General features: G+C 44.4%; 1 long non-coding RNA gene across 1 annotated transcript in view; it reads right to left on the minus strand.

Annotated features, from left to right (window-relative positions):
• The window catches only part of LOC306809855, a 639,653-nt gene that overhangs the window by 121,493 nt on the left and 492,591 nt on the right, over positions 1–25,569 (minus strand). The gene's annotated exons all lie outside the window — the stretch shown is intronic.

Raw genomic sequence — 25,569 nt, forward strand, 5'->3', positions numbered from 1 at the left:
CTTTGGGCCAACAGTGTGGAAAATACCCACGTGGGGGTCACCACCCTGGTTTGGAGCTGCAGCTGGTTTTCCTGGGATGTGCCAGCCTGAGAGCAGAACTCAGAGAGCTCCAGGACAGCCAGAGTGCTGCAGGAAAATCACCTGGAGGATTCCATTATCCTAGGAGATCCCCTGAGAAAACCAGGGAAATGGGATGTACCTGCTGTTTCATGCTCTGTTGAAAGCATTTTTTGCATTCAGAAACACAAAGTGATGTGAATTGAAAATCCAGTGGTTAAGGTACTTGGCCAAGATCTGGAGAGATTCTGCTTAGGAAAACAAGGAATTAAATCCAGATTTCTCAAATCCATCTGCAAATTCCAGCCTGCCAGTCTGGGCTCACCTACAGTGAATAAAATCAGTCTTTAGCAAGGGGCAAGATCAATTTTGGCTGTAGTTGTCTGGAGGTAGAAGTGCCTATTCCACTTTCACCTGTCTCATCTGGTTCTTTATACCCACCCAGTCTTTCCTCAAAAATAACACAGGGAAGTATCAAATATATTTCTTTTGTGAACCAGCCATTCTGTATCAGCTCCTGCAGAGAGATTCATTAGAACAAGCAGCTATTTTTTTTTTTTTTTCTTCAACCCCTTTCTCTGTCTGGACAAACAGCACAATTTCATCCCCTTCCCCTGCTCCTGGCCAGTGTATTTAGATGTTACAGAGGAGATTTTGAACACACTGAAGGCTTGCCAGGCCCAGTGTGGGCAGGGAGGAATCTGGAATACAGAGCCTGGCTAATTCAGTCCCACTCATGTGTTACTGGAAGCCTTTCTGCTAAACTCAGGCTTACCATCAGCCTGTTAATGTTTACAATGTGGCTCTTTTGGAATAGATGGGAAGGATTTGCAAAGTGAATGTGCCTATAAAATCTCTTATTTACATGCATCATTTGAGTGATTGTGTGTGCAGAAGGACAATGACGTGAGTTGTTTCCTATGCAGTGCATTCAGCAGGCTCAGTCTTTTTCATGCAGCAGCACAGTGGGCACTGGGGGGTTTTAGGGGCATTCATCAGTGCCCTCCCCTGTAGCCTGCCTCACTGAGCTCCCAGCAGCTTGATTTCAGGGAGTGTTGGATTTCCAGGAGTTCAAAAAAAAAAAATAGATAAAAAAATGCATCAAGCAAGGCTTGAAAATCTGGGCAGGCAGGGGAACGTTGCACATCTGGGGGAAAAAAAACCACAGAATGTTGCACATCTGGGAAAAAAATACAGAATGTTGCACATCTGGGCAGCTGCTCAGCCTGGCAGAGTCTTTGGAGCCCAGTCATTTCCACTGCCTGATGCCTGCACCTCTTTGGGCCTTGGGGTGGTTTTTTTGCCCAGGTGCTTTAGGCATTTAAAAAGCTGTTCCTAGCCATGAAGGCTTGGGAAGGGAATGGCCCTGCTGTGGTTATGGACAGGGGAGTGTCTGATGGGTGAGCTGCAATTAAGTAGGAACCAACTTTGTGAAATATCTGATGGTGGAGCAGGAGGAGCCTCCGGGGTTTAGGCTTGGTTTTAGCAAGACTCAACACAGCTTAGGCACCAACTTGTGCCTGGCTCCTCTCTCAGCTCTCCCTGTCTTGTCCTTCCATGAGGACATGAGTGAGGCTTTTTCCTCAGGGCCCAGCACACAAGAATTTTTAGCTGCTCTGAAAATTCTGGAAGCTGTTAAAACACAAATAATACATTCACAATATTGGCTGGATGCATTAGATAATAAAGCCTTTAGGATAAGGAACACCTTGCAGCAGAAACAAATCTTGCTCACAAAATTCCACCTGTGATTTATTTCTTGATCCACCAAATATTTCTTCACAATTGCTTTGGATCCAAGTGTTGCAAACTGCTTTCAAAACAGAAACTCCCAAAATCAGGCAGCAGCACTGGTGGTGGATATCCACCTTGTTCATTTACATTTGGTGAACTACTATAATAGTAAAAAAAAAAAAAGCAAATTAAGTCTGTGTCCAGCTCTGTTTGGTGGTGAAACGTCCTTGGCACTGCAACAGAAATTAACCTTTTGTCAACAGCTCTTAAGAGGAGCTGCAAAGACTTCCTGAAGTGAGGAAACAGCCCGGGAGCAGCAGAGCTCTGACATCTGAATTTTAATACACGCAGCCCTTAGGAAGCTGATCAAGAGGGGAGGGTGTGGGGGGAAGTATTTGTGCAAAATGCTTTTATTTGACTGTTTTCTCTCCATTCAGGAAGAGTAGTTGCCCTAACAATGGCACGAATGTAGTGTATCGGTGAGTTGTATCCCTTGAACTCCAACTTAGAGAACAAAAGACTTCTAAGAAGCATCCATGCAGCAGATGTTTAGTTATCTGAAGTGTCAGAATGCCAATTAGATATTGAACATGGCAGGAGGAGGGTGGAGTTTCCAAAACAAATGAATGATGAATAGGAACAGTTCCCGAGTTTGGTCTAAAGTCCTGCTGTTCTTTTGTAAAATGATTTGTGGCAAATTTGTTTTGTCACTGAGGCATAGTTCCCCTTCAGGATTTAAGTGATTTTTATAATCACTCCAAGGAAACTTAAAAAAAAAAAAAAAAAAAGAAAAGGGGAAAAAAACCCGAGAAAGAATATGAGGATAAAATGCCTTATTTGTTATGAAGAACAGGGTCTAAAATTGAACATGTTTTAAAGTGTAACCAAATAATCCTGTCTTCCATGTGGTTCATACATAGGGGCTGCTCCCCCCAGTGAAATCTAGCCTTGCATTGCAATAGAAAGAGGATTCTTTCTCAGGAGGGAGTGCAGGGGGGCCAAAACATGAATGAATTCAGTGAAAATCGTTTGTTTCAAAGATTAAATTTGAAATTTGATTGCTAGCCAGTGCCAGGGTCATCTTGTACACGGTGGCATGAAGGGGGTTAAAAAAAAATCAACGAGGTTACAAAATGCCTCTGTAGCTGACTTGCATTTTTATTGTCATTGACCTCAGTAAATCATTGCTAGAAATTAATATAACGTGGACATTTTCAGCTCAGTGCTTTGCTCGGTTGTGTTTAAAATACTCATCTTTGACTCACCAAACACTCTGGATTATCCTTCTAAACAGCCACATACAACTTGTAAATGAACTCAGGACAACTGATCCTGTGTGTCCCTGGCAAAGAAGAAGAATAGTGGACAGTATAAAATCCCAGGCAAGGCAGCAGAGAGGAAATTGGACTTGCATTGACTTAAATAAGCGAGTGCTGTGACAAAATTGTTTAGTTCTCTTTTGACCTTTGGGGGTCACGTTTGACTATTTATGCTATCTCCTAATGCTCTGCTTCTCCCTGCCTGGTAACAATTATGTGTTTATGCTGTGCTTTGCCTTCCCAGTTGGTATATTAAACAATCACTAATTACTGCATAAAAATATACATTCCTATTCTGGAGCTTCCTGTAAGCACCCTGCTACTTCCAAATGCTCTATTTAAACAGCCAAATGAAAAACCTCTCTGTTTCAGTCCTGTTGGCTGATTTGTTTAAAACAAAGGCATAGAAACCAAAATATTAAAAATTTGACTTTTTTTTTTTCCATCCAGATACAGGAACAAATAGCAAGATTTATTTTGGAGAGGAGGGAGTTGAATGGTGTGGGTGGATTTGGAGTTTGTTTGCAGCAGTGTTACCAAAGGAAAAGCTCAGCTGAACACAATTTTAATGGATATTTTGTGATCATCTTTACTGTAGGATTTGACCCTTTTATCTGTGGAGGGGTATGTTTAGAAAGCTGAGAAAAAGGCCTTTTTTACTCTCCTAAATATGACAATTGCTGTCAAATTAGCAGGAGAGACAATAAGAATTCAGGCTCTCAGTGACTACTGAGTGCTCTGAGAGCTCTCCCTGTTCCCACTGAGCTCCACAGACCTTGCTTAATTCCAAAGGCTGCCAAGCCAAAGTGCAGCTAATTTAAGGATGAATCCTCATGCTCATATTTAAGTACTGGAGTGAAAGAGATTTGATGTTTAAAATACTCAGAGATTCCATTTTCTACTGAGCAGCAGCCATCAAAGACTTTCAGAAAATAATAATAATAATAAGTTTCCACTGAAAGTATCCAGCTACTGTAGAACCTCTTTGTTTTCTTTTTTATTATTTTTTTTTCTGCCTTTTAAAAAATTGTACATCCTTTAGTTCAACGCTGCGACTTGAAAATAATTCAGGCAATTTATTGTTGCTACCATGGAGAGACAGATTGAGCAATTCCCCCCACCAGGATATTTCAATGCATTTCAATAAGGCTGTTAAGCACCACATAGGTCATGCACTTTGCCCACCTGGTTCTTTGGTGTGTGGTGCTTAAAACCACAGAAGTCTGATAAAAAATTGGTTATAAAATACAAATTTTCTTCTCACACTTTTAGTTTACAAACTTTACTGAGAATTCCTCAGAGAGATCAGTTCATGGGTGACTTCTCTCTTCCTGGCTGGGCTTGATCTTTCTGCTTTTACCTGGGGGGTGCTGGGCAGCTCCACAGTGAGTGTGAATTGTGTGAATTGTGTGTCTCCATGGCTCAAACATGGGCTAGCAGAAATCACCAGTGAAAAATCTGAATTGTACTGAAATTCAAGCAGCACCCTGGTGTTTAAGGGATGTGGTGCAGCAGGGAGGGGACAGGGTGCAGTGACAGGAGCAGCACAGTGACAGAGCCTTGCTGCCCATGAGGTTACAGTAGGTAAAGCAGTGAAACGGGGCAGGAAAACCATTTCCCAGGCTATTTCCTGATTTCCTGCTCTCTGCATTCCTGCACATAAACCTTTAATTCATTTCAGAATGCAGGGGTCATGACAAAAAGGCAGAGGATAAATATACCCTTTTGACAAACAGAAGGGTGGCAGCAGTTTGGAGCCAGCAGTTTTGGGGCCAGGTGTTTCCCATACACTGTATGGAAATGTGGCCCTGTTGTGTTGGTGTCCCAACTGTAAACATTCTGCAGAGTTATGCTCCAAAATCATTTCTTCAATTAAGCAAGGCAGGAATGTTCACATCTGTATTTTTTATCCGGGGAGATTTGGGGTTCCAAGGACCTGGGGATTGCATGGTGTGAAAGGAGTCACAGAATCAGGATTTGTTTGTCCTGCAGTGAATTGCTGCTCATGCAGGAACTGCACGTTTCATATCCTCTTATGATGGAGCAATGCAAATATTTGCTTTTTAGTAACAAGGCAGCCAAAGACTAAACTGGCAAAGAGGCCAATCTGTGATCCCTGAGTGTTACATTGCAATTTTTTGTTGTGGTTTATTATGAGAACAGACTCCGAGTGAAGGGAGAGATTTGTCAGGAGGAAATAGGTTGGACATCAGGAGGAATTTCCCCATGGAAAGAGGCTCAGGGCTTGGCAGGGGCTGCCCAGGGAGGTTTGGATCCCCATCCCTGGAGGTGTCCCAGGAGGGGCTGCAAGTGGCTGGGGACAGGGTGGGCATCAGGCACATCTTGGATTTTATAATCTTGGAGAGTTTTCCAACCCAAATGATTCCATAATTCTGTGAAACAGGAGGATAAGGTACAAAGCTATGACTGGTGACAATTCTTTGCCCAGACCAAACACTGTGTTGCTCCTTACAGATATTTTTCAAATATATATTTGGGCTGTTGGAATGATGAAACAGAAGCATGGCCTGCACTGTGCTGCAGAGAATCTCCCAACAGAGAGAGAGGCAGTGAAAATTCTGCAGTGAAATATAGAAAATCCTATTCTAGAATGTATTATAGAATATATTTCTGCAGAAAAACAGAATCCATGGGATTGAGTACCTGCACCCCCAAGGGCAGGGTGGCTGTCCACGAGCCCCAGCTCAGCCTCTGGGGACGTGCCACAGTCCAAGTCAATAAAGTGCAGGAGTTTTATTTAGCTAAAAAATCTTTTGGATTAGATGGCTCAACTTCAAATAATCTCTCTGATAAGCAAAGAGAAAATACACAACCTCAATTTGCTGTTATTTGGAAAAGAAGAGCCTGAAGAGGAAAGGGATCCCTGTGAGTGCCTGGGAGCACTGAGTTCAGGGGGGCTGCAGATGGTCCTTAAACCATGAGACCCTCTGGGCTTCCCTGCTGAGACACTGCCTTGAGAGATATCTCAGTGCCTTTTGGTTGGTTTGTTTTATTTGGTTTTTTCCCTGAGCAAGAGAAAGATTTGATCATTCAAAATAAAGAATAGGACCTGCCTTGAAAGAAACCAGGAAAATATGAGGATGGGGGGTTGATCTCCCTATTGCAAGCACAGGATTTTGTGTTGTGCTTCCACTTGCACGAGGTGTAGGACTTGGCAATGATCAGACCAAAAATATTCTGGGCTGCTAAGTGAGGATAAGGAGCTGCAAAAAAGATTGGAGAAGAAATGGATGGGAAAAGAAAACTCAGTTTCTCTTTTTTCTGCTCTCTTTACTCCCCTCTCAGCCCCAAGGCTCAGTGTTTGTGCAATTCTCCTTGTGCCAAGGGTTTGCAGTCACAGAACCCCCCAAAGGGGAGGGTGGATGGCACCCAGGAGCTGTTATCACCCAAATCAACATTTCCTGCAACCCAAACCCCTGTAGCTGGCTGGAAGTGAAGGGATTGCAGCTGGCCAGATGTCACTGGATCCCTGCAGCTCCCAAAGTGACTCCTGCCCTTGGAAAACTGAACTTTCCTGTAGCTCCCTCATACATCAGGTCTCCCAAGGGACATCCCTGTGTTATTATCCCTTATTTTACCAAGGGAATATAATAGTGGATGACTGTTAGTCAGTGGGTGACCAACACAAGCCCCTCTTCCAAAAGCTGTTTGATAAAACCTGGGAAATGCTGCTGAGATAAAACAATCCCCTCGCTATTATTATTTGCTTCAGAAGTCAGCTTGGTTTCATTAGGTACCAAAGTTTGAAAGCAACCTTCAAACAACCCTCCTTGCCCCCATCCTCCAAATAAAATGTGGAGGAGATAAATAGATTAGGGTCCTGTTTGCATATTGATAAGAAAAAGTACATTACATCAATGTAACCAAATATCTTATCACAGCCACTGCAGACTTCAAGGTCCCTATTAATATGAGAGCAGGGAAAAACCTGAGTGTTGAAATCAGCTCATTGAAGGGTTTGGTTCCCCTCAGTTTTTATGCAGTGATGTGAATTACTGTTCCTCAGGGGTTGAAGGAAGTGTGGCATCCTCTGAGATGGTTCAGCTGACCTGAGGCTCCTTAAATTCCTCATGTGCAGCAAAGTTTCCCTCAAACTGTGGCTGCAATTCCACCTGGCCAGCACAGCAGCATCTCCTTCATCCACCAGCTCCTGGAGGGTTTTTTCTGTTTTGTTTTGGGGTTTTTGGGGGGTTGTTGTTGTTGTTTATTGTTTGTTTGTTTGTTTGTTTGTTTTAAGTTGAAGAGAATAAAATTATTTTGGGAAAGTAATTTCTAAGCCCAGTGGTGCAAGGATGGATGTGGGTTTGTTCAGCTCTTCACCTGACTCTGGTTTTGCTCTTTTCCCTGGACAGCAGCAGATTTTGGTGTCCTTTTTGTGTGTTATCTGATCCCAGAGCTGCTATTCCATAATACCAGTGATTATTTCCTCTAGGTTTGGTTGTTCTGCCTGGCCCAGCCCCTGGGATGGGAGCAAGGAACAGGTTCTGTGCTGGGAAATTCAACACATCTGTGGGGAAGCTGCTGCTTGAGAACTGCTCACACACAAAATCTGAGACTCTTCCTCTTCTCAAACTGATGGGATTCAACTTGGGCCTTGCATTTTATCCATTTGTAACAGGCTCTGCATTTCCAAATTTCCCCTGAAAATAACAGAGAGAGTGGAGGAGTGTTATGGGATCTGACACAAAGAAAATCTACACTCAGATAAAGGACAGAAAAATACAGAAAAGCAAAACTTGGCTGTTTTTACCGAGGTGAAAACATGCAGAATTAAAATCCCAAACCTTGTGTATCAGCTGTGAGGCACTGCCAGCAGTTCAATCCCAAAATCCACGAGTGAGGGGAACAGTAAGGCAACTTTCTCAAAGTTTCTTTTTTTTCTTTCTCCTCTCAGAAAATCCGGGACTCCAACCTGAACGATTGTTGCATGCTAAATAATATTAGCATTTAAATGGGCCAGCATTGTAGTTAACAACTGGGTGAGAGTAATGGGAGGGTGGCAGTGCTGGGTTCACACCTCTGGCCCTTTCCTACCCTCAGCTGTGCCCTCTCCCCCTTTGTTTGGGGTCTTTGGGGGATAATGAAGATCCAGCAGCAGCTATAAAAAGCTAAAATCCTCTGCCTGTCTTTAGCTTCCCCTCCACCTGCCTGCAAACCCAATGTCTTGCTGGAAATACGACCCTGATCAAGTAACTCTCCATAAGCTGCTCGAAACACGTTTCAAAATTCCCTTTTTATTTCGTTTAATAAGCTTGAACAGGCTCTTGCCCATAAGGAGGCTGCACAGAATATGTGTATACTCAGGTGTCCTCATTGTCACAGCTGAGATGTTGATATGTTGCCATGGAGGAAGGCTATTAATGAGAGGAAATTAAATTAGATCACCTCTGTGCATTTATCTGCACACAGCACAGCTTCAGTCTCGAGGAGAGGGAGTTCTTGTGGGAAAGCAATTAATAGATGCAGGTGCACAGGAAAAAAAAAAAAAAAGCATTTCTTACAGATCTCTGAAGGATGCAGATGATATTTGGGCTCTTTGACATGCTAATCAGCAAATCTCACGGATACCCACTGATTTATTTCACACGAATTTCATAATTAGCAAAATGTCTTGTTTCTCCAGAGTTCATTTCCAAAGGTAGCAGATGCAGCTGGCTGAGGTAGGGGAGGTAAATCACCTGCAGCTGGTGCAGGAAGCTCTTAGAGACACCCCAGCCTTGTGGGGTGCAGGATGTGGGATCAAAAAGTGCCCAAAAATCCCAAAGTGCTGCTGCAGGCAGGAGTGATGAGAGACAGATGAATGTGTGTGCTGAGCTGGGGCAGGAGGGCTGCAGTGAACAGAAAATCATCTCTGGAAACAGGACAGGAGCCATGGCAAGAAGGACCAAGAGGAGTTTCTGCCCCAGATATGGAGATGGAGATGATGAGCCCTGAACAGACCCAAGCCAGACCCTCAGTGCTGGCAGATTTGTTGTTTGGTTTGGGATTTTTCCTATTTCACCAGTCTGGAGGAGTCTCTTGTGCCAGCTTGAGGAGCTGAATTTGCCCCTGGAGGGCTCCAGAGCCAGGGAAGGTGGGCAGGACCCTCAGCCCGTGGATCTCCCCCCTTTTGACCCCCCTAACGAGGAATTGACAGTAATTATCAGCCACGGGGACCTCTGACCAATCAATTCCCACTCCGTGACAATTCCTCACTTATTTTGCGTGATGGGTGACAAATGAAACATTTTATAACTGTAGGAAATTGTCCTCAGTTTAAAAACAAGGAAATTGAAGCCCCAAAATCACCAGAATTGCAAACAGGTACAACACAAGTTATTATCCATAGGGGGTAAAAATCCACTTTGTGAACAATGAGCTTGGTAGGAAATGGCACAAACACTTTATTCTGGAAGGAAACTCAGTAATTATTAAAAAAAATATAATTAATACAAAATATGTAAATTATACATTAACAGTGTCTAAGCAATAAACAAATATATTAGATTTCAATAATTATGTCACTAAGATTTTTCAATAGATCTTTGACTTCAAAGTTCCTTGAGAGATGCACTTAAATTAATTTGGATTAAAAAAAGGTACAGTATATTTGCTGAGGTTTTTTTTTTCCAGAGGAGAATGAATTAAGGACAACTTTTCTTATTCTTCTGTGCTCAGCCACAATCCTGGATGACAAGTCACAGCCCAGAGGGAAATTTCAGAGATGAGCCACCTAAACCCTGCAAAGAGGAGCAGATAATGATGACAATCCCTGCCCAACCTTCAGCCAGGCCTGTGCTAGTGTGTGGCACTATAATACAATTTCGTATGTTAAACAACAGATGTCAAACAGAAGAAAGGAAAGAGGCCTTTGCTTTTCTTCTGTTGTGGACCTTGTTCTTCCAAAGCTGCCATTTTTTCAGTTGCCATGACAGTGTTAATAGGAGTTTATCATTTTCCCATGCCTGCTGCATACTAATGAGGGATCAATTCAGGAGTTATCTGTAAGGCTGGGAGGGCTCAGCACCTCCAGCCCGGGTTTAAGGGAGTTCTGCTGCTCACCTCTCATGCAGGATGAGGATATGCAGCAGCCAGGGATAACGACCCCCAAAAAATGTTTGATTTGCAATTTCCTGGTCTGTGCTGGGGGCCAAGCAGCAGTGAAATATTTACAGAGATAAAGAATCTCTTCAGCTGCGTGGGGAAAGCTGAGATTTCTGCGGATTTGGCTGAACTTGGAAACTTTTTCTTTTCTTTTTTTCTTAGTTTTAGGCTGTGGGGGAAAGGCAGATGTCACATTCTGCAGGAGGCACCAGGATTTCAGAGGTGTTTTGGCAGAGGGGGGGATCCTGCCCCCACCAAGCACCTTCCTCAAATCCAGCAGTGAAAATAGATGAAGAAATTTGAGATTAGAGACTGACTGCAGAACTGGTGAGGATGTGATTAAAGTGATGCTGAGCAGTTTGATCCTAAAAGTTAAGGAATGCCAAGGCACAAAATCCAGCCCAGAATCACAGATGGGAGGAACTCAGCCCCAGATGCAGAGGCTGCTCCTGCTCATCAGCTGCACTGGGAAATATGGGGTTGAACTGGGATTATTCACATTTCTACTGTGAATTTCTACTCACAAAACAAGGCCTGTTTGAGCCGTATAAGAATTTCAAATGCATTCTATATCACCACACTGATAATGCCATGGGTTTCTAGATGTAGATTTTTCACTCATTTTCCTTTTGGCTTCCTGTGTTTGTTTTGCTACTGTAAAAGCCCAAAGCAATGAGAGCAGGCAGTTTTCCCTTTTTCACCACTCAGATTTTTTTTTTTTAAGAAATCTGAAAACATTTTGCTCTTTTTTTTTCTTTTTCTTTTTTTTTTTTCTTTGTGTGTGTGTGTGTTATTTGCAGTTGTTCTTTTATCACTATCTTCAGGAAGCAGCATTACCATGCTGCAGATAAGAGGCACATCCAGATGTGCATATCAAAGGATGAACAACTACTTATTAAGAAAAACTTCTTTTACACCAAGCAGGGTTCAAAGGAAGAGTAAAGTCTGAGGCATAAGCGACAAAACTGTCTGGCAATTCTGTGCATTGTCAACCTAATGCACAGAATGGGGGAGAAAACAGTTCCATCCCAAAGAAATGGTTGCAAAATGCATGTGGAAAGACAAAAAGACTCAAAGGGCAATCACCCTTCTACACAGTGACAGCATCACTCATTTCTTTAATTTTTTGTGCATTTAAAAAAATGAAGTTGTTGAAATATGCTTCTTTTTTTTTTTTTTTTTTTTTGTAATGTAAAACAAAAAGTTCCCAGGGAAAGGCAGATGAAATCAGACTCATGATCCCATTTGAATAATGCTGGGAAATGCTTGAGCCTGCAATGACTGTGTGGCAAAATATTCAAGTGTTACCCACCATCTTCATAAAATATTCTGTTGAAAAGTAAAGGCACAGCGTGTTCAGCTGGCTGTGCCTCTGTAACCCTGAAATTCAGAGCTGAGGAGGGTGAGCAGCTCCTGGGGCAGCAGGGACAGGCTGGGAAATGAAATCAGCATTCCCTGCCACCTCCTTTCTTTGGGGACACCTCTCACAGCATGTCAGGGAGCCAGGACAGAACTGGGTGCAGTAAATGCTGTTTTTTCTGGACAGTTCCAGGGTTTGATCCCTGCCCTGGTGCTTTAACACACCCTGAGCAAAGCTGGAGCAAAAATCCCAATTTCCTCCTCAGTGAGACAGCCCCAGGTCAGAACTGCTGAAGTGGATGAAAATCAGCTTTTCCCCCTCTGTTTCCATCCTCTCCCACCAGAGGATGGGGACACATCTCCAGGGAGGGTTTGTACTCCTTTGGGTGGAATCCCTTCTTCCTGAGAGCCCTCCATGCCCTTGAGACAGCTGGACTCTGAATTCCTGAAACTGCAGCTCATTTCAGCAGCTGAAATGTAAAAAAGCTGCTGAGGTGCAGGAGTGTAAGACTGGGAATCTGGTGGGAATGTTGGGGTGAGCAGGATGTTCTCATCCTGCAAATGATCAGGGAAATTCAGTTGCAAGCAGCAAAATTTCCCCCTCCTCCTTTGGAAAGTCTTTTGACAGATTGATTATTTCTAATCAATCTTTTGTTGTGAGTAAATTCAGATAAAAATCATATTCAGATTCCCATCCTGGCAACAGCACGACATAGGAGAGTTTAGTTTGGTTTAATCACTGCAAGTTTTTGAGCTCTTTTCATCTTTAGCTCTGTTGAAAATATGAGATTGCATAATGCACTCCTATGTTTTATATAACAGCCTCACATGGCTTCACATTATAATTTCACATCACTTTTACCTCAGAGTTTCTAACAGGTCAAGTAACCTTCTGATTTCATTTAAAGTTTCCATTATTCTCTCCTGAAAAGGAAAATCTAGCTCTTGTTTGGACAGCTTTGGTAACTCCAAAGGAAAAATTGGGCATTATAGTGAATACAAAAGATTCACTTTCCATGCATTAGGCTTTTGAATTGCTTTCTTAATGCAAAGTTGGACAGGAGAGTATAGGCAGGGAAAAAAAGATCATTTTGTGTCCATGGTCAGATGTCAATATTGACAAAAATAAATGGAATGTAACAATAGATCCTTGCAAAGATGAAGGTCATATGACTAAAATGTCTAAGCAGACCTTGCACTGTGGCTGTATTTTATTGCTGTTTGTGATAAATCACTGGGTCCCCCCTCCTTGTTTAAAATATGCAAAAAGAGTAAATCTGGAATTTTGGCTTATTTTAGGCAATAAGAATGAAGGTGAATCTGAACAGCAGCACTTAAACAATGAAAATAAAAATAAAATTAAGAAAAAGAAAGCAAGATCTGAGCCTAGGGAGGTCAGGAGTGTTGGTGTCTCTGGCTCTGTGCACATCACTCCCCGTGCAGGGCTGAAATGTGTTTGCTCCAGACTCAGATGATGCAAAGTGCTCTCCCTGCCCAGGGCACTGGCTGAGCTCCACTCTCTAAATTGGGTTAATTACTGATCGTCTGTAAACTCCCTGTGCCTTCAACTCAGAGTTTTCCTCATGCCAGATTTCCTTGCCCAAGTCAATCCCTCCATGAAATCAGTCTGAGATCCTCCCAGGATTTTATTTTGCCCATTGTTGGAAATGGAAGGGGCTGTTCAGGATTTAAGCCTTTTCCCCTGGAGGCTCTTCCCAAAGTGAGGGGCAGAGCTCAGCCCTGGGCACTAAAAACCCTGAGCAAAACCTGCTTTGGTTCCTGGGGATCCCAAAAACTCCACTGTGGGTGAGACCTTTGGCTCAGCAGCTCCTGAGGACCTGGAAGTGTCATCATTGATGCTTTTGGTGTTCCTATTATTCCTTTTTTATTCTGTCCCTGACCCAGGCATTACTGATTGTCTGAATGTCTGGGTGCTTTGTGAGACTTAAAGATAAACCCCTGGATGTGCCATGTTCCCTGTGCAGAAATATGGACAGACACTGTAAAACAATTAAAAAAAAAAAAATCAAAAAAGCATTTCAAGTACTTCAATTTCCAACTGATTTATAGACCTGATGCAAGCTATTTTCTTGACATTAAGTAATTTTTTTTTAATTACTCATTTTTTTATTACCACTGCAGTCTGAGAAGTTCCTCACATCTTGCCCTTCATGAAAAAAAACAACTGTTGAGTTCAGTGCAGAAAACAAAGCAGTGGACAAAGGTTTCCCAACCCTGGCATTGTCCTCCCTGAGTGCTGAACAGCCCCACCAAGTCTGTTCCAATTACACTGCCATTTCCTCACTCAATCCAAAATATTTCTTCAAAAGGCTCATCTGGTTTAGGGTCATGATCATAGGTGGAAGGTCAGTTAGTCATTGGCACAGACATTTGCTTCTCACTCAAATCATCTTCCATAAATCTTCAAGGAATGCAGTGGTTTATGGCAGGGGAGGGGCAGAGATGCACAAAATTTCCTTGAATTCAATATAAATAAAGTTTTTCCTTTCTCAGAAAGGAGGCAGTTTCCCACCTCTGAAGGAGAAGGAGCTGCCTTGCTCCTGAGCACAAGAGTCCAGCACAGGATCTGCCAGGGAATTTAATCACTTGTTATTTATATGATATTCATATAATAATGCTGGCTCAGCCACTGTCACCTCTGTGTGCCAGCACAGCTCTTATGGGGACAGGGAGGAAGAAGGCTGAGGGGGGGAAACTTAAATTATTTATAGATGCAAAGAGGAGAGGGAGGATTCCCAGTGTAGCCTTAGCTGTGGTGGAAAATGTACAGAAATTACCTGGGTCCTTCAATTTTCTTGTGTAAAAAATAAAAAGACAAGAAAAGTTCAGTCATATTTATTTCACAAGAGTGTTTTCCCTCATTTGGAATAGTTTGTGAAGTTTGGTAGGTGAAAACTGTTAAAAAGATGTCAAGTGTCAGCAGCAATAAATCCATATTGGTTTTGCTTCTTGTAAAGATTGCAGATTTCAGAAATCCATACTAGAGATTTATCCAGTGCCAGCAGAACTTTTAGTGCCTCTCATAAAAAATATATGGGCTGATTGTCCCCTCCTGGTTATTGGCAGAGCACAACAAAGGAGTTCTGAACATGGGTTTGATGATGAGGTGTGAAATGTTTCAGTGATTTGTTTTGTGTTTGTTCCTTTCATTTCTAGATCACTCATGACAAACAGCGACGTATCAGCAGGACGAGACAATTTACCACTGCATGAGCTAAAAGGGGGAAAAAGTTCCATACATTTTATATCCCTTTTGTAGTCACTATACTGCACTAAAGATGACCGTGGGTCACAGAGCCTGTGCTCAGCAGTTTTTGTACTTTTATAACTTCTTTGGGTGATCTCACCCGATTTATTTCAGGCTCCTTAGATAAGGGTGGTGTTGTCTGGGCTTTCTTTCATAAAACCCCCTTTCCTGACACGATTCCAAAAATTACTGTCTCATTAAAATACAAACCCCCCAAACCCCTCAGCTGCAGCTTTTCCCCCTTCTCAACGGAATGGATTTTTCCTTTGTTTGTACATGACAATTTGGGGGGAGAGTTTTGTGCTTAAACTGCTCATGTGACTGTGTCACATGCGTAGCAGCTACAAAAGGAGCTTTGGCATGTTATGTATAAATCTCCATTAAGAGAGAAAATAGGCAAGTTTTACGTGACTGGTATCTCATTCACAATAATTAACTCATTAACCATCTCCATCCACTGTAAGGGCAAGGGCAAAACCAGCAGCAGGAGCATTTTGGCCACGTTGTGGCACCTACAGGAGCAGTCAGTATTCTTATCACAGCCTGGAGTTCTCACGGTGTAAATTTCTGAATTACAGGTTGTTATTTAAAGCCTCTGGTTTATGCAGGAGGGGAGCCCCGTGTGATAATGTGCTGTCTGTCTCTCTCTGTAGAAACTGCACCCCAAGCAACTCTTGAGGGTTTTTTTGCCTGGCCTGACCTGAGTTTGAGGGGGAGGCAGAAGTCTCACAGGTGATTCATTCCATGAGAAGTGCTGGATATCAGAGAAGGGTATTTTTATTTCCAGACTGCAGAAAGGGCTCTGGTGTGTTCAGTCTTTATTGGGCTGTGAAGTGTCCAACTGCAAAATTCACAGGAAACCTTCATTTATTTCATTGCTGCTCTTTCTGTAAGATTTCCCCCAGCAAATAAATCCCTTACAATGGGCAATACCAAAAGGACATGAGCACAAACAAGAAAAATAGCTGTGAGGCAGGTTTTTAAATTTGAAACAAACCTTGTAATTTGTTCCCAGCCCTCCCTGTGCCACAGACACACAGCCCCTTCCATCTCCACCATGTGAAACTAAAACCAAGCAAGCTGCTGGAACAGCCTGGCAACCTTTATCTCATTCATCAGCATTTTATGATAATTTTGAGTTAAAACTCAGCTGAGGGCAAGTTCTGTCTCTGAGAGTGTCACCACAAGCCTGGCAGGGCACAGGTAGCTGCTTTTCCAGAAACCCAGTGTAACTGCTGCAGGATGGTGACTGCTCAGGCAAGATTCCTGCACCAATATTCTGGGAACCCCTGAAGTGCCCTGTGCTCATTCAGGGCTGGAGAAGTGCTCTGGTGGTTTGCACAGATCAGATTTATTCCCTCAGTGTCAGCCAAGAGTGTGTTCCCAGGGCAGGGAGGTCTGAGGGAAGGAGACCCCAGCCAGGTCCTGGTTTGTCAGGGGCTGCTGTAAAAGGAATCTGCATCAGAAGGAAATGGGCACATAAAGCCATCCCCTACAGAAGGTGACATCCCTGAGATTATTCTGGTTTTAAGAGGCTTTGTAATCTGTCCATGGCTGCAATGTGGATTTTGCACAGGTTCTGATAAATCTCTTTGTGACAAGAGGCAGTGGGCAAGTCACAGGGGCAGATTCCCTGCAGGTGTGAAAGGGCTCTGTGCCCACCCAGAGCTGTCAGCTGAGGGCAGGACCTCTGCAAAGCCTCAAAAACGCTTTGATCAAACATTTTGAAGTTTTTTCTTCAATATCACAGCCTACCTGAGAGATGCACTTCTCTTGTCATGACATGTTTTCATTAACAATGTCAGGGCAAGGTGGAACCAGGAGGTGAAGGTGACAATAATGAGTAGGTGTTATCCCAGGCAGTCTGTTCAGTGTCTGCACAATTTCCACTTGTCACAAGTTGGCTCCAACACTCAGGGCTGTAATTCACTGCCAGAGGTGCCACAGGGGCTGCTTGTGAATCAGCCCCAACACATCCTTTGGGAACTGCAGTGTCCCCTAAAAACCTGGGGGACCCTACTAGTATTAGAAAATGGAGCTGAAGATGTTCCTTTGGAGGGAGAGGGACACCAGGCCAGTCCAGGATGGGCACAACCATCCCAGCATTGCCAGGCACCAGCCAGCCTTGAATTGACAAGGTCAGTCTGAGCTGGAAATTGGTCTAGACCTGTTTGTGCATCCTCTGAATTGCCTGGCCTCATTGAACAGAATCCCTTCTCTTGGGGACAATCCTGCTTGCATCTAGCCCAGCAGCAAAGGCAGCTTGCCTTGGAGCTCTGGGCACTTTGGAAAGGAATCTTTTGCTGAAATTGCTGGTTCCCATCATAACTGAAAGTCATTTCCTTTCATGCCTCCCTTTAAATGCAGCTCTGATGCTCTCTGGCCATAAATGCAGCCTGGTCCCTGCACTTGGAAAAGCTGGGGAAGCACATAAGTGATTCTGGTATTTTCCTGTTCCCATTAAAAATGCTCAATGTTCTGCATTTGCCCATTGCCAATGCCACTTTGCTCTGGCCTGCTAAGCTCTTTTCACTCTACTGTAGGTCTAATTGTACAGTTTTCCCAAAGGGAAACACCAGGTTTCCCTTTTCCACGGGCAGAAGCTCCTGCTGTGCCCCTGCAGAGGCAGGGGGGCACTTCCAGCCCCATTTCCTTCTCCAGGGGGAGCAGGGTCCCCAGGGCAGGTCCCTGGCTGCTGTTTGCCAGCTTGCAGCCACACCTGCTCCAGCCCACTAAACCCTTTTATGAGGAGAGCCTTAATACCTTCCAGTAAAAGTCATTGCCACCCCTGAGCCTCCCTCCCTGCTGCCTTCCAGCTCCAGCTCCTCACTGCTCATCCTGGGTTTGGTGCTTTTGGTATAAACATTTCCTGGAGCTCATAAACACCTTCCCCATTTATCAGTGCACTGAGAGATGTTTATTGGGCAGATAGAAAGCTCTGATGGGATCAGTGCTCCTGGAGACTGCCTGATCCCTCCCCAAAGAAGCAATGAGGGGCCAGGTTTGAATTCCCAATGTGGGGAGTTCAATTTTTTAATTGCTCTGGTGATGGTTGCAGCTTGCAGCAGGAGCAGTGTCTGAGCAAAGCCAGTTTTACAGCAGTCCTGGTATGGACCAAATTGAGGGAGGTAAAAGGAAAGGGCTGGGGAGTGGGGGAGGAAGAGGAGATCTATAACTGGCATGTTAATAAAACTCCAGTTTGTCACTTCAGCAGCACACCCTGAGTGTAATAACTAAGCTTCCTTTCTATACCCCCTATGAGTTCCTTTGTATTGACAGATGCCATTTGTTCATTTACGACGTGATAATAAAAACCTTCAGCTTTACTGAATGTTGTTCTTTTCCTCCCCTGACACTGGGGCACCAAATGGTTTGTACTGCACTCAGCAGGCACTTTTCATTAGAGCTCATGCCATGAAAATGAACTGTATTTGAAAAGCATTTAGGAGCAGAAGTTCTGCTGCTGAATAGGCTGCACAGAAACCTTCCCAGGAGCCTCACACAGGGATGCTGGGCTGAGGGGGGTTTGTGTCCAGCAGCATTTGGGATCCAACTGCTCAGATCCCTGCAGCACTCATTCTCCACAGCAATCAGCTTCCTGTGATTATTTCTTCTTTTTTTTTTTTTTTTTTTTTTTTTAATCTCTATCTGATTTTAAATGCCTGGGGGAAAAAAAAAAATCTTTCCTTGTGCTTATCTTTGCTTCTTGAAACTGGTGATTTCAAAGTTTACTCACACAAATGAAGCCTGAACTGTAAATTTGGATGGCTGAAAATGAGCATTTGAATTGATAATTAAGCCTTTATTCAGGAATGCTTTAAACATGGCTCAAACTATATTTTTTAAGTACTGGTCAAAATTCAGGCTGTGACAGCACCTGTGACTCTGATTTGATTTGCAAAGTCACAGAATGCTTCAAATTCTCACTGAACTGGGCAAAATAATGAATGCAAAGCTTTGGGCTGGGCCCACAGGTTTGCAGTGCTCTGTCCAAAATGTAGCACTGTAAAAAAAGTTAAAAACAAAGCAATGAACAACATTTGTTCAACATGTTAATTAATTTTTACCCTGGGCAATAATTAATATTTCTCTCCCTCTGTAAATCAGTTGTAAGTTTAACAGTTGGCTATAGGTTTTGCTGTGAGTATAAAGAAATCATCTGCATTAATTATTTCTAATTAAGCAAAAAAAAAGATATTATTGAAGCAAAAAGTGGAACACAGCCACATATTTTTGAATAGCAACAGAGTGCTCTCAGCATTTTCCCTAGGCAGAACTCTAGGAACACATCACCAGCTTCTGCCCTATGGTAGGACAATGTATTATTATTATTATTATTATTATTAATCATATTCCATTGTACTTTACAAAATACCTGTAAAAGAAGTGATTACTAACCACAAAAAAAAAAGTTACTAATGACTGTTCTCATCCCTCCCTGCTCATCCAGGAGGGTTTTTTATCACCAACATTATCACTTGTTGCCAAACAAGTACAGAGATGTTAGCCCCGAGGATGAAATAGTTTAATCATGGGGAAACAATTTGCAGTGCACAGATCTCAGCTGGTTCCCTTTCATCTGCTCACAGTTACTCAGCGACTCCCGAAAATCTGTTTTGTGGCTGTAATAAAATTCATTCTCCCCTCTCACACGCACACACCAAATGGTTTGGCCAATTCTGAAGTGTCACAGTCACCTGGAACAAAGACAGGATTCATAAGCTGTCAGGGGGAGGATTCTGGGGTTTTTAAATCACAGAAACATGATAGTTGTCTTTCAAAATATAAATAAAGTGGAGATTACAGATGTGGGGTCTGGGTTAATTTCTAAGTTCACAACCTCCATGTATATAATATATGAATATCATAATATATAATAATATATATAAATATAATCCATATTTGCATGTGTATTCTCACTGTCTAGATGCACTTTGACTATTAAAGAGCAGCAGTTACATTTATTCAATAGCTCCTTTTGCTTAGTATGAGTAAAACCAAGCAATTACTTATGAGCAAGTTTTTGTTAGGATATAAATAATTTTAACTTCATTGGAGCTGTCTATCAACTTCTAATTTGCTGCCTGAGCGAGCCTGTTTCTTCAACTTTGATTAGACTGGCAATATCTTTTGTAATATCTCTTAAGAAAGTGCCCTCTAACACTTCAAAGCCCTGCAGATCCGAATCCCAGCAGTGGAAATACACGTCTAAAGCTTTTCATATTCTCTTATCTCTTCCTCTCTCGCACAAAAATGACTTTTGCTGAGCACAGATAAGATCTGCCTGTAAGCACAAAGCTCTGGGGTTAATTCAAAGTGCTCTTCTCAGGCTCCCCTGCTCCTGGGGCCGTTATTGTGGTCATGTACAGAGCCAGAGCTGGGCTCAGCTGGGACTGAGCTCAGAGCCAGAGCTGGGCTCAGAGAGACTGAGCTCAGAGCCAGAGCTGGGCTCAGCTGGGACTGAGCTCAGAGCCAGAGCTGGGCTCAGAGAGACTGAGCTCAGAGCCAGAGCTGGGCTCAGCTGGGACTGAGCTCAGAGCCAGAGCTGGGCTCAGAGAGACTGAGCTCAGAGAGCCAGAGCTGGGCTCAGAGAGACTGAGCTCAGAGCCAGAGCTGGGCTCAGTGGGACTGAGCTCAGAGCCAGAGCTGGGCTCAGCTGGGACTGAGCTCACAGAGCCAGAGCTGGGCTCAGCTGGGACTGAGCTCAGAGCCAGAGCTGGGCTCAGTGGGACTGAGCTCACAGAGCCAGAGCTGGGCTCAGTGGGACTGAGCTCAGAGCCAGAGCTGGGCTCAGCTGGGACTGAGCTCAGAGCCAGAGCTGGGCTCAGCTGGGACTGAGCTCACAGAGCCAGAGCTGGGCTCAGAGAGACTGAGCTCAGAGCCAGAGCTGGGCTCAGTGGGACTGAGCTCACAGAGCCAGAGCTGGGCTCAGCTGGGACTGAGCTCAGAGCCAGAGCTGGGCTCAGTGGGACTGAGCTCAGAGCCAGAGCTGGGCTCAGTGGGACTGAGCTCACAGAGCCAGAGCTGGGCTCAGTGGGACTGAGCTCAGAGCCAGAGCTGGGCTCAGTGGGGCTGAGCTCACAGAGCCAGAGCTGGGCTCAATGGGACTGAGCTCAGAGCCAGAGCTGGGCTCAGCTGGGACTGAGCTCAGAGCCAGAGCTGGGCTCAATGGGACTGAGCTCACAGAGCCAGAGCTGGGCTCAGAGAGACTGAGCTCAGAGCCAGAGCTGGGCTCAGCTGGAACTGAGCTCAGAGCCAGAGCTGGGCTCAATGGGACTGAGCTCACAGAGCCAGAGCTGGGCTCAGTGAGACTGAGCTCAGAGCCAGAGCTGGGCTCAGTGGGACTGAGCTCACAGAGCCAGAGCTGGGCTCAGAGAGACTGAGCTCAGAGCCAGAGCTGGGCTCAGCTGGGACTGAGCTCAGAGCCAGAGCTGGGCTCAGCTGGGACTGAGCTCAGAGTCAGAGCTGGGCTCAGCTGGGACTGAGCTGAGAGCCAGAGCTGGGCTCAGAGAGACTGAGCTCACAGAGCCAGAGCTGGGCTCAGTGGGACTGAGCTCAGAGCCAGAGCTGGGCTCAGCTGGGACTGAGCTCACAGAGCCAGAGCTGGGCTCAGTGGGGCTGAGCTCACAGAGCCAGAGCTGGGCTCAGCTGGGACTGAGCTCAGAGCCAGAGCTGGGCTCAGTGAGACTGAGCTCAGAGCCAGAGCTGGGCTCAGTGGGGCTGAGCTCACAGAGCCAGAGCTGGGCTCAGCTGGGACTGAGCTCAGAGCCAGAGCTGGGCTCAGCTGGGACTGAGCTCACAGAGCCAGAGCTGGGCTCAGTGAGACTGAGCTCAGAGCCAGAGCTGGGCTCAGCTGGGACTGAGCTCAGAGCCAGAGCTGGGCTCAGCTGGGACTGAGCTCAGAGTCAGAGCTGGGCTCAGTGGGACTGAGCTCACAGAGCCAGAGCTGGGCTCAGCTGGGACTGAGCTCACAGAGCCAGAGCTGGGCTCAGTGGGACTGAGCTCACAGAGCCAGAGCTGGGCTCAGTGGGACTGAGCTCAGAGCCAGAGCTGGGCTCAGTGGGACTGAGCTCACAGAGCCAGAGCTGGGCTCAGCTGGGACTGAGCTCAGAGCCAGAGCTGGGCTCAGCTGGGACTGAGCTCAGAGCCAGAGCTGGGCTCAGCTGGGACTGAGCTGAGAGCCAGAGCTGGGCTCAGCTGGGACTGAGCTCACAGAGCCAGAGCTGGGCTCAGCTGGGACTGAGCTCAGAGCCAGAGCTGGGCTCAGCTGGGACTGAGCTCAGTGAGGGAACCCCCAGTGCTCACTCAGGAGAGCAGAGCAGAGGGAAAGGTCCCAGTGCTGGCTGAGGACACTCAGCCCCTGCTCATGGCCTCCCTCAGCTGGAAACTTCCTGAGCAGCCTGGAGCGACCTCTCTGCTCCCTTTGCCTCAGTTTCCCCCTCTGTGCAGGAAAATGAGCAGATTTGGATGTTTCCCAACGCCAGCATTGCTGTTGTGACACATCATATTCAGCTACTCCCTAATGGGGACCATATAAATTCCATAGGTGTTTATCTGATCCTGCAGTCATGAGTCTGCCTGTCTGAAAGCTGCTGCTGCTCTCGATAAGAAAACATTCCTGCTCCAGAAATTCCTTTTTGAGGGAAGAGTGAGGAAGGTCTCAGTCATGTTCTGCAGAGCAGGTGCAGCAGAATTCATGGTCACATCCCTGCTCTGGCACTCTGTGGGTGAGTCTCTGTTAAAATGTGCATCAACGCTCCTGGAGAAGGGGACAGTCCTTTGGCAGCACCTCCTGCCATTTCTGCAATGCCAAGGTGGCCCTGGAGCCCAAATTGTTGGTGATCCTTTTAAACAAACTGGGCAGAAATTACTGCTCTCACAGCTTTGGTTTGTGGTGATTTTTTAAAGTAAATTAATGGAAATTAGTTATTCTAATCTCCCTTGAAAATTAGATTTTAAGGTGTTTAAATATGCATAGGAGTTCTTGATTTCAGCTACTGCAGAATCTCTGTTCATTCTGGTGACAGCTGAGGGCACTCAGGTACAGAGATGTTTTATTTTCCTTCAGTGGCAAACCAACCAAAAGAACTCCAGAACACACCTCTCTCCCTCCGCAGGCAAACAAAAAAAAGAGATTTCTGTGTTACAAATGCCAGTGGGTTGCCATTGATATGCCACTGATCTCAGGAGACATTAAACAAACAAAAAAAAAAAAAGCATTTTGCAAGGTGAACACTATTGGTTTGAGAGTGGCAATGTCCCAGCTGGGCACACATGATGCCAGTGCCCAGGAAATTATTGGGAAAATTTCTTTAGTGCAGGTTCTGTGAGCTCTGAGCTGTGCCTGGGAGAGCTCTGAGCAAAGGCACAGGGGTGTGGAGTTTCTGTGGGTTTTATTCTCCCCTCCCCACCTCCCATTTTACCCCAGCTCCCTACAGCCAGTCCTGCAGGGTTAATTCACATAACCTGTTTATTACTTCAGCAGTTCACAAGAAACACGACTTGTCTAGTTCTGTTTATAGAGCATGTAATCATTAGAATAAAATAACAACAAAGATCAAATCACCCTCTGGATTTAAAAGTGACCTGGAGTCTTTCCTGGGACAGAAGCACTGCTGGGAGCTCTGGGGACCTCAGCTCAAATCTTTTCCATTTTTAACAATGCACATCATTAGCTTTTGTTCTGGTGGGCTTTGCTGTGTACAGTTATTTATGTTTTGTTGCTATGGTAGTTGCTTCTGGTTTTGAGAGGTGGGGATGTTTTGTCAGTCAATTGGAATCAGATTAATTGAGCCCCTTCTGATATAAAAGTCTCAAATCAATACAGTGTTCACCTTGTAAAATGCACTTTTTTTTTGTTTGTTTAATGCCTCCTGAGATCAGATGCATTAAAATCCACGTGGAACTAACTTTTCTTTCTCTTCTCACCCCCACACTTCCCCATATGTGGTTTTGATTTTCCCCTCAGGGTACCTATGGGAGGTCTGGAAAACTCTTGGGAGCTTTCAAAGAATGTTAATATGTATAACACTGCATTTTCAGTTTTAAATACAGCATGTAAAGACCTTTCTTTTTGAGGATAAACAAGTAAAGCTGCTAGTTAAGAACTATTTGTAAGAAAAAGTTCCCACTTACCATAAAAAAAGCTTAATAACATTTAATTGTATTTCATGGCATTTTGCACCCATAGTATTAAGCTTTTACAGTTCCTTGTAAAATGTCTGGGCAACACTGACTTTTAATTCTTCTGAGCTGGTTTTTAACTCTTCTTGATAAGAATTTTCTACCGAATGGTCCAGTACAGAATTTTCTGTTCAAACCTTGAGCATTTTGTTTGCCTCAGAGCAGAATCTGGTCCTGGTATCTGCAGTGATCTGACAAACCCCATCTCTGCCTGATGCTTTCTGTGAGCTCCTGATTGCAATCACAAGTGGGAGCAGAGCTTTTTGCCATAAGTAATTCTGCAGATAACAAGAATAAACATTTATAAGATCAAACTCTGCAGCTGGAGCACAAAGACCCAGCACCTTTGGGTAGATGGAGATTTCCTGGTGGTGATCAGCAGGCATTAAGTTATTGGTTATAGCTGCACTCCCTCATTTTATCCTCACTTGAAGAGTTAGCTGGGCAGTGCTGCAGATAAAGACTGTGAAATTTGATCACTGGAACTAAAATGGATGGCTTAGCTGCCTAATCTCCTCCATCCCGTTATCATCAGCTCCCAATCCCCTCCCCACACCATCTTCAAAATTGGGAAATAGCCCCAGACTTATGGGAATATGCTGCTGGGTTAAAGCAAACAGCTCTCACAGACTGTGTGGCCCCAACCACGGGCACAGGTGGGAGCCCCAAAAGAGGGAACTTTAACTTTTGGGGAGGTTTGTCAGTGGGATCAGCTTGTTAAAGTCCATAACTGATTGCCTCGATAGCAGGGGTATCTGAAAGCATCTGATAACATATTGTAACTTGGATAATCTGCCTTTATCCCAGCAAATTGCCTCTGGAGGTTAAATCCTGGCAGCCAGGGGGGAGGTTTGGGGTGAGCAGGAGCACAAACAGGGCAGCAGAGCACCAGGCTGAACTCAGGCTCTGCCTTGCTTTCCCCCAAAAGAGACAATCCCCCACTAATGCAAATAAGTGAATTCATTTTGCAGGATTGGTTATTGATCCCATCCCTGTGGATGCAGGAGGGGAGGGAGGGAGCCCAGATGTGTTTGCTTTGTGCTGGGTTTCTCTTCCCCCAGAGCCTGGAAATGCCCCAGGATCACTGCCTGATGCCATCCATGGAGCTTCCTGTACCACAATCACTTCATGTGAAGAAAAAAACAAGTTTACTACTGACCTCACATGTCCCTTTTACATCCACAGATCTTACTGAGCTTCACAAAGGGGAAAACTATTCACATTTTTGCGATAATAGTAGTAAAGTACAACTAAAATCCTAGTTTAATATCAGGTGTTTATACCATGCTGTAGGAGTGTATAAACACATAATATCCCAGATTTTGAATGTATTAGGTGCTGAAAATATTTTTAGAAAAAAAAAAAAAAAAAAGTGTTTTCTTTCCCAAATTGTTTCAATCTCTTTGTGAGAAAAGATAAGACAGTGGGGCAGAAGGCAAATGGATTGGGTTAAGGATCTGAAGCTCTGGAATTACACAATAGAGGTTTATTATAGGTTTAATATAGGATCAGATTTTAACTGGACAACTCATTGGCATATAAAGC

This window comes from Erithacus rubecula (genome assembly GCF_903797595.1).
Source record: "Erithacus rubecula genome assembly, chromosome: 18".
Taxonomy (NCBI): Eukaryota; Metazoa; Chordata; class Aves; order Passeriformes; family Muscicapidae; genus Erithacus; species Erithacus rubecula.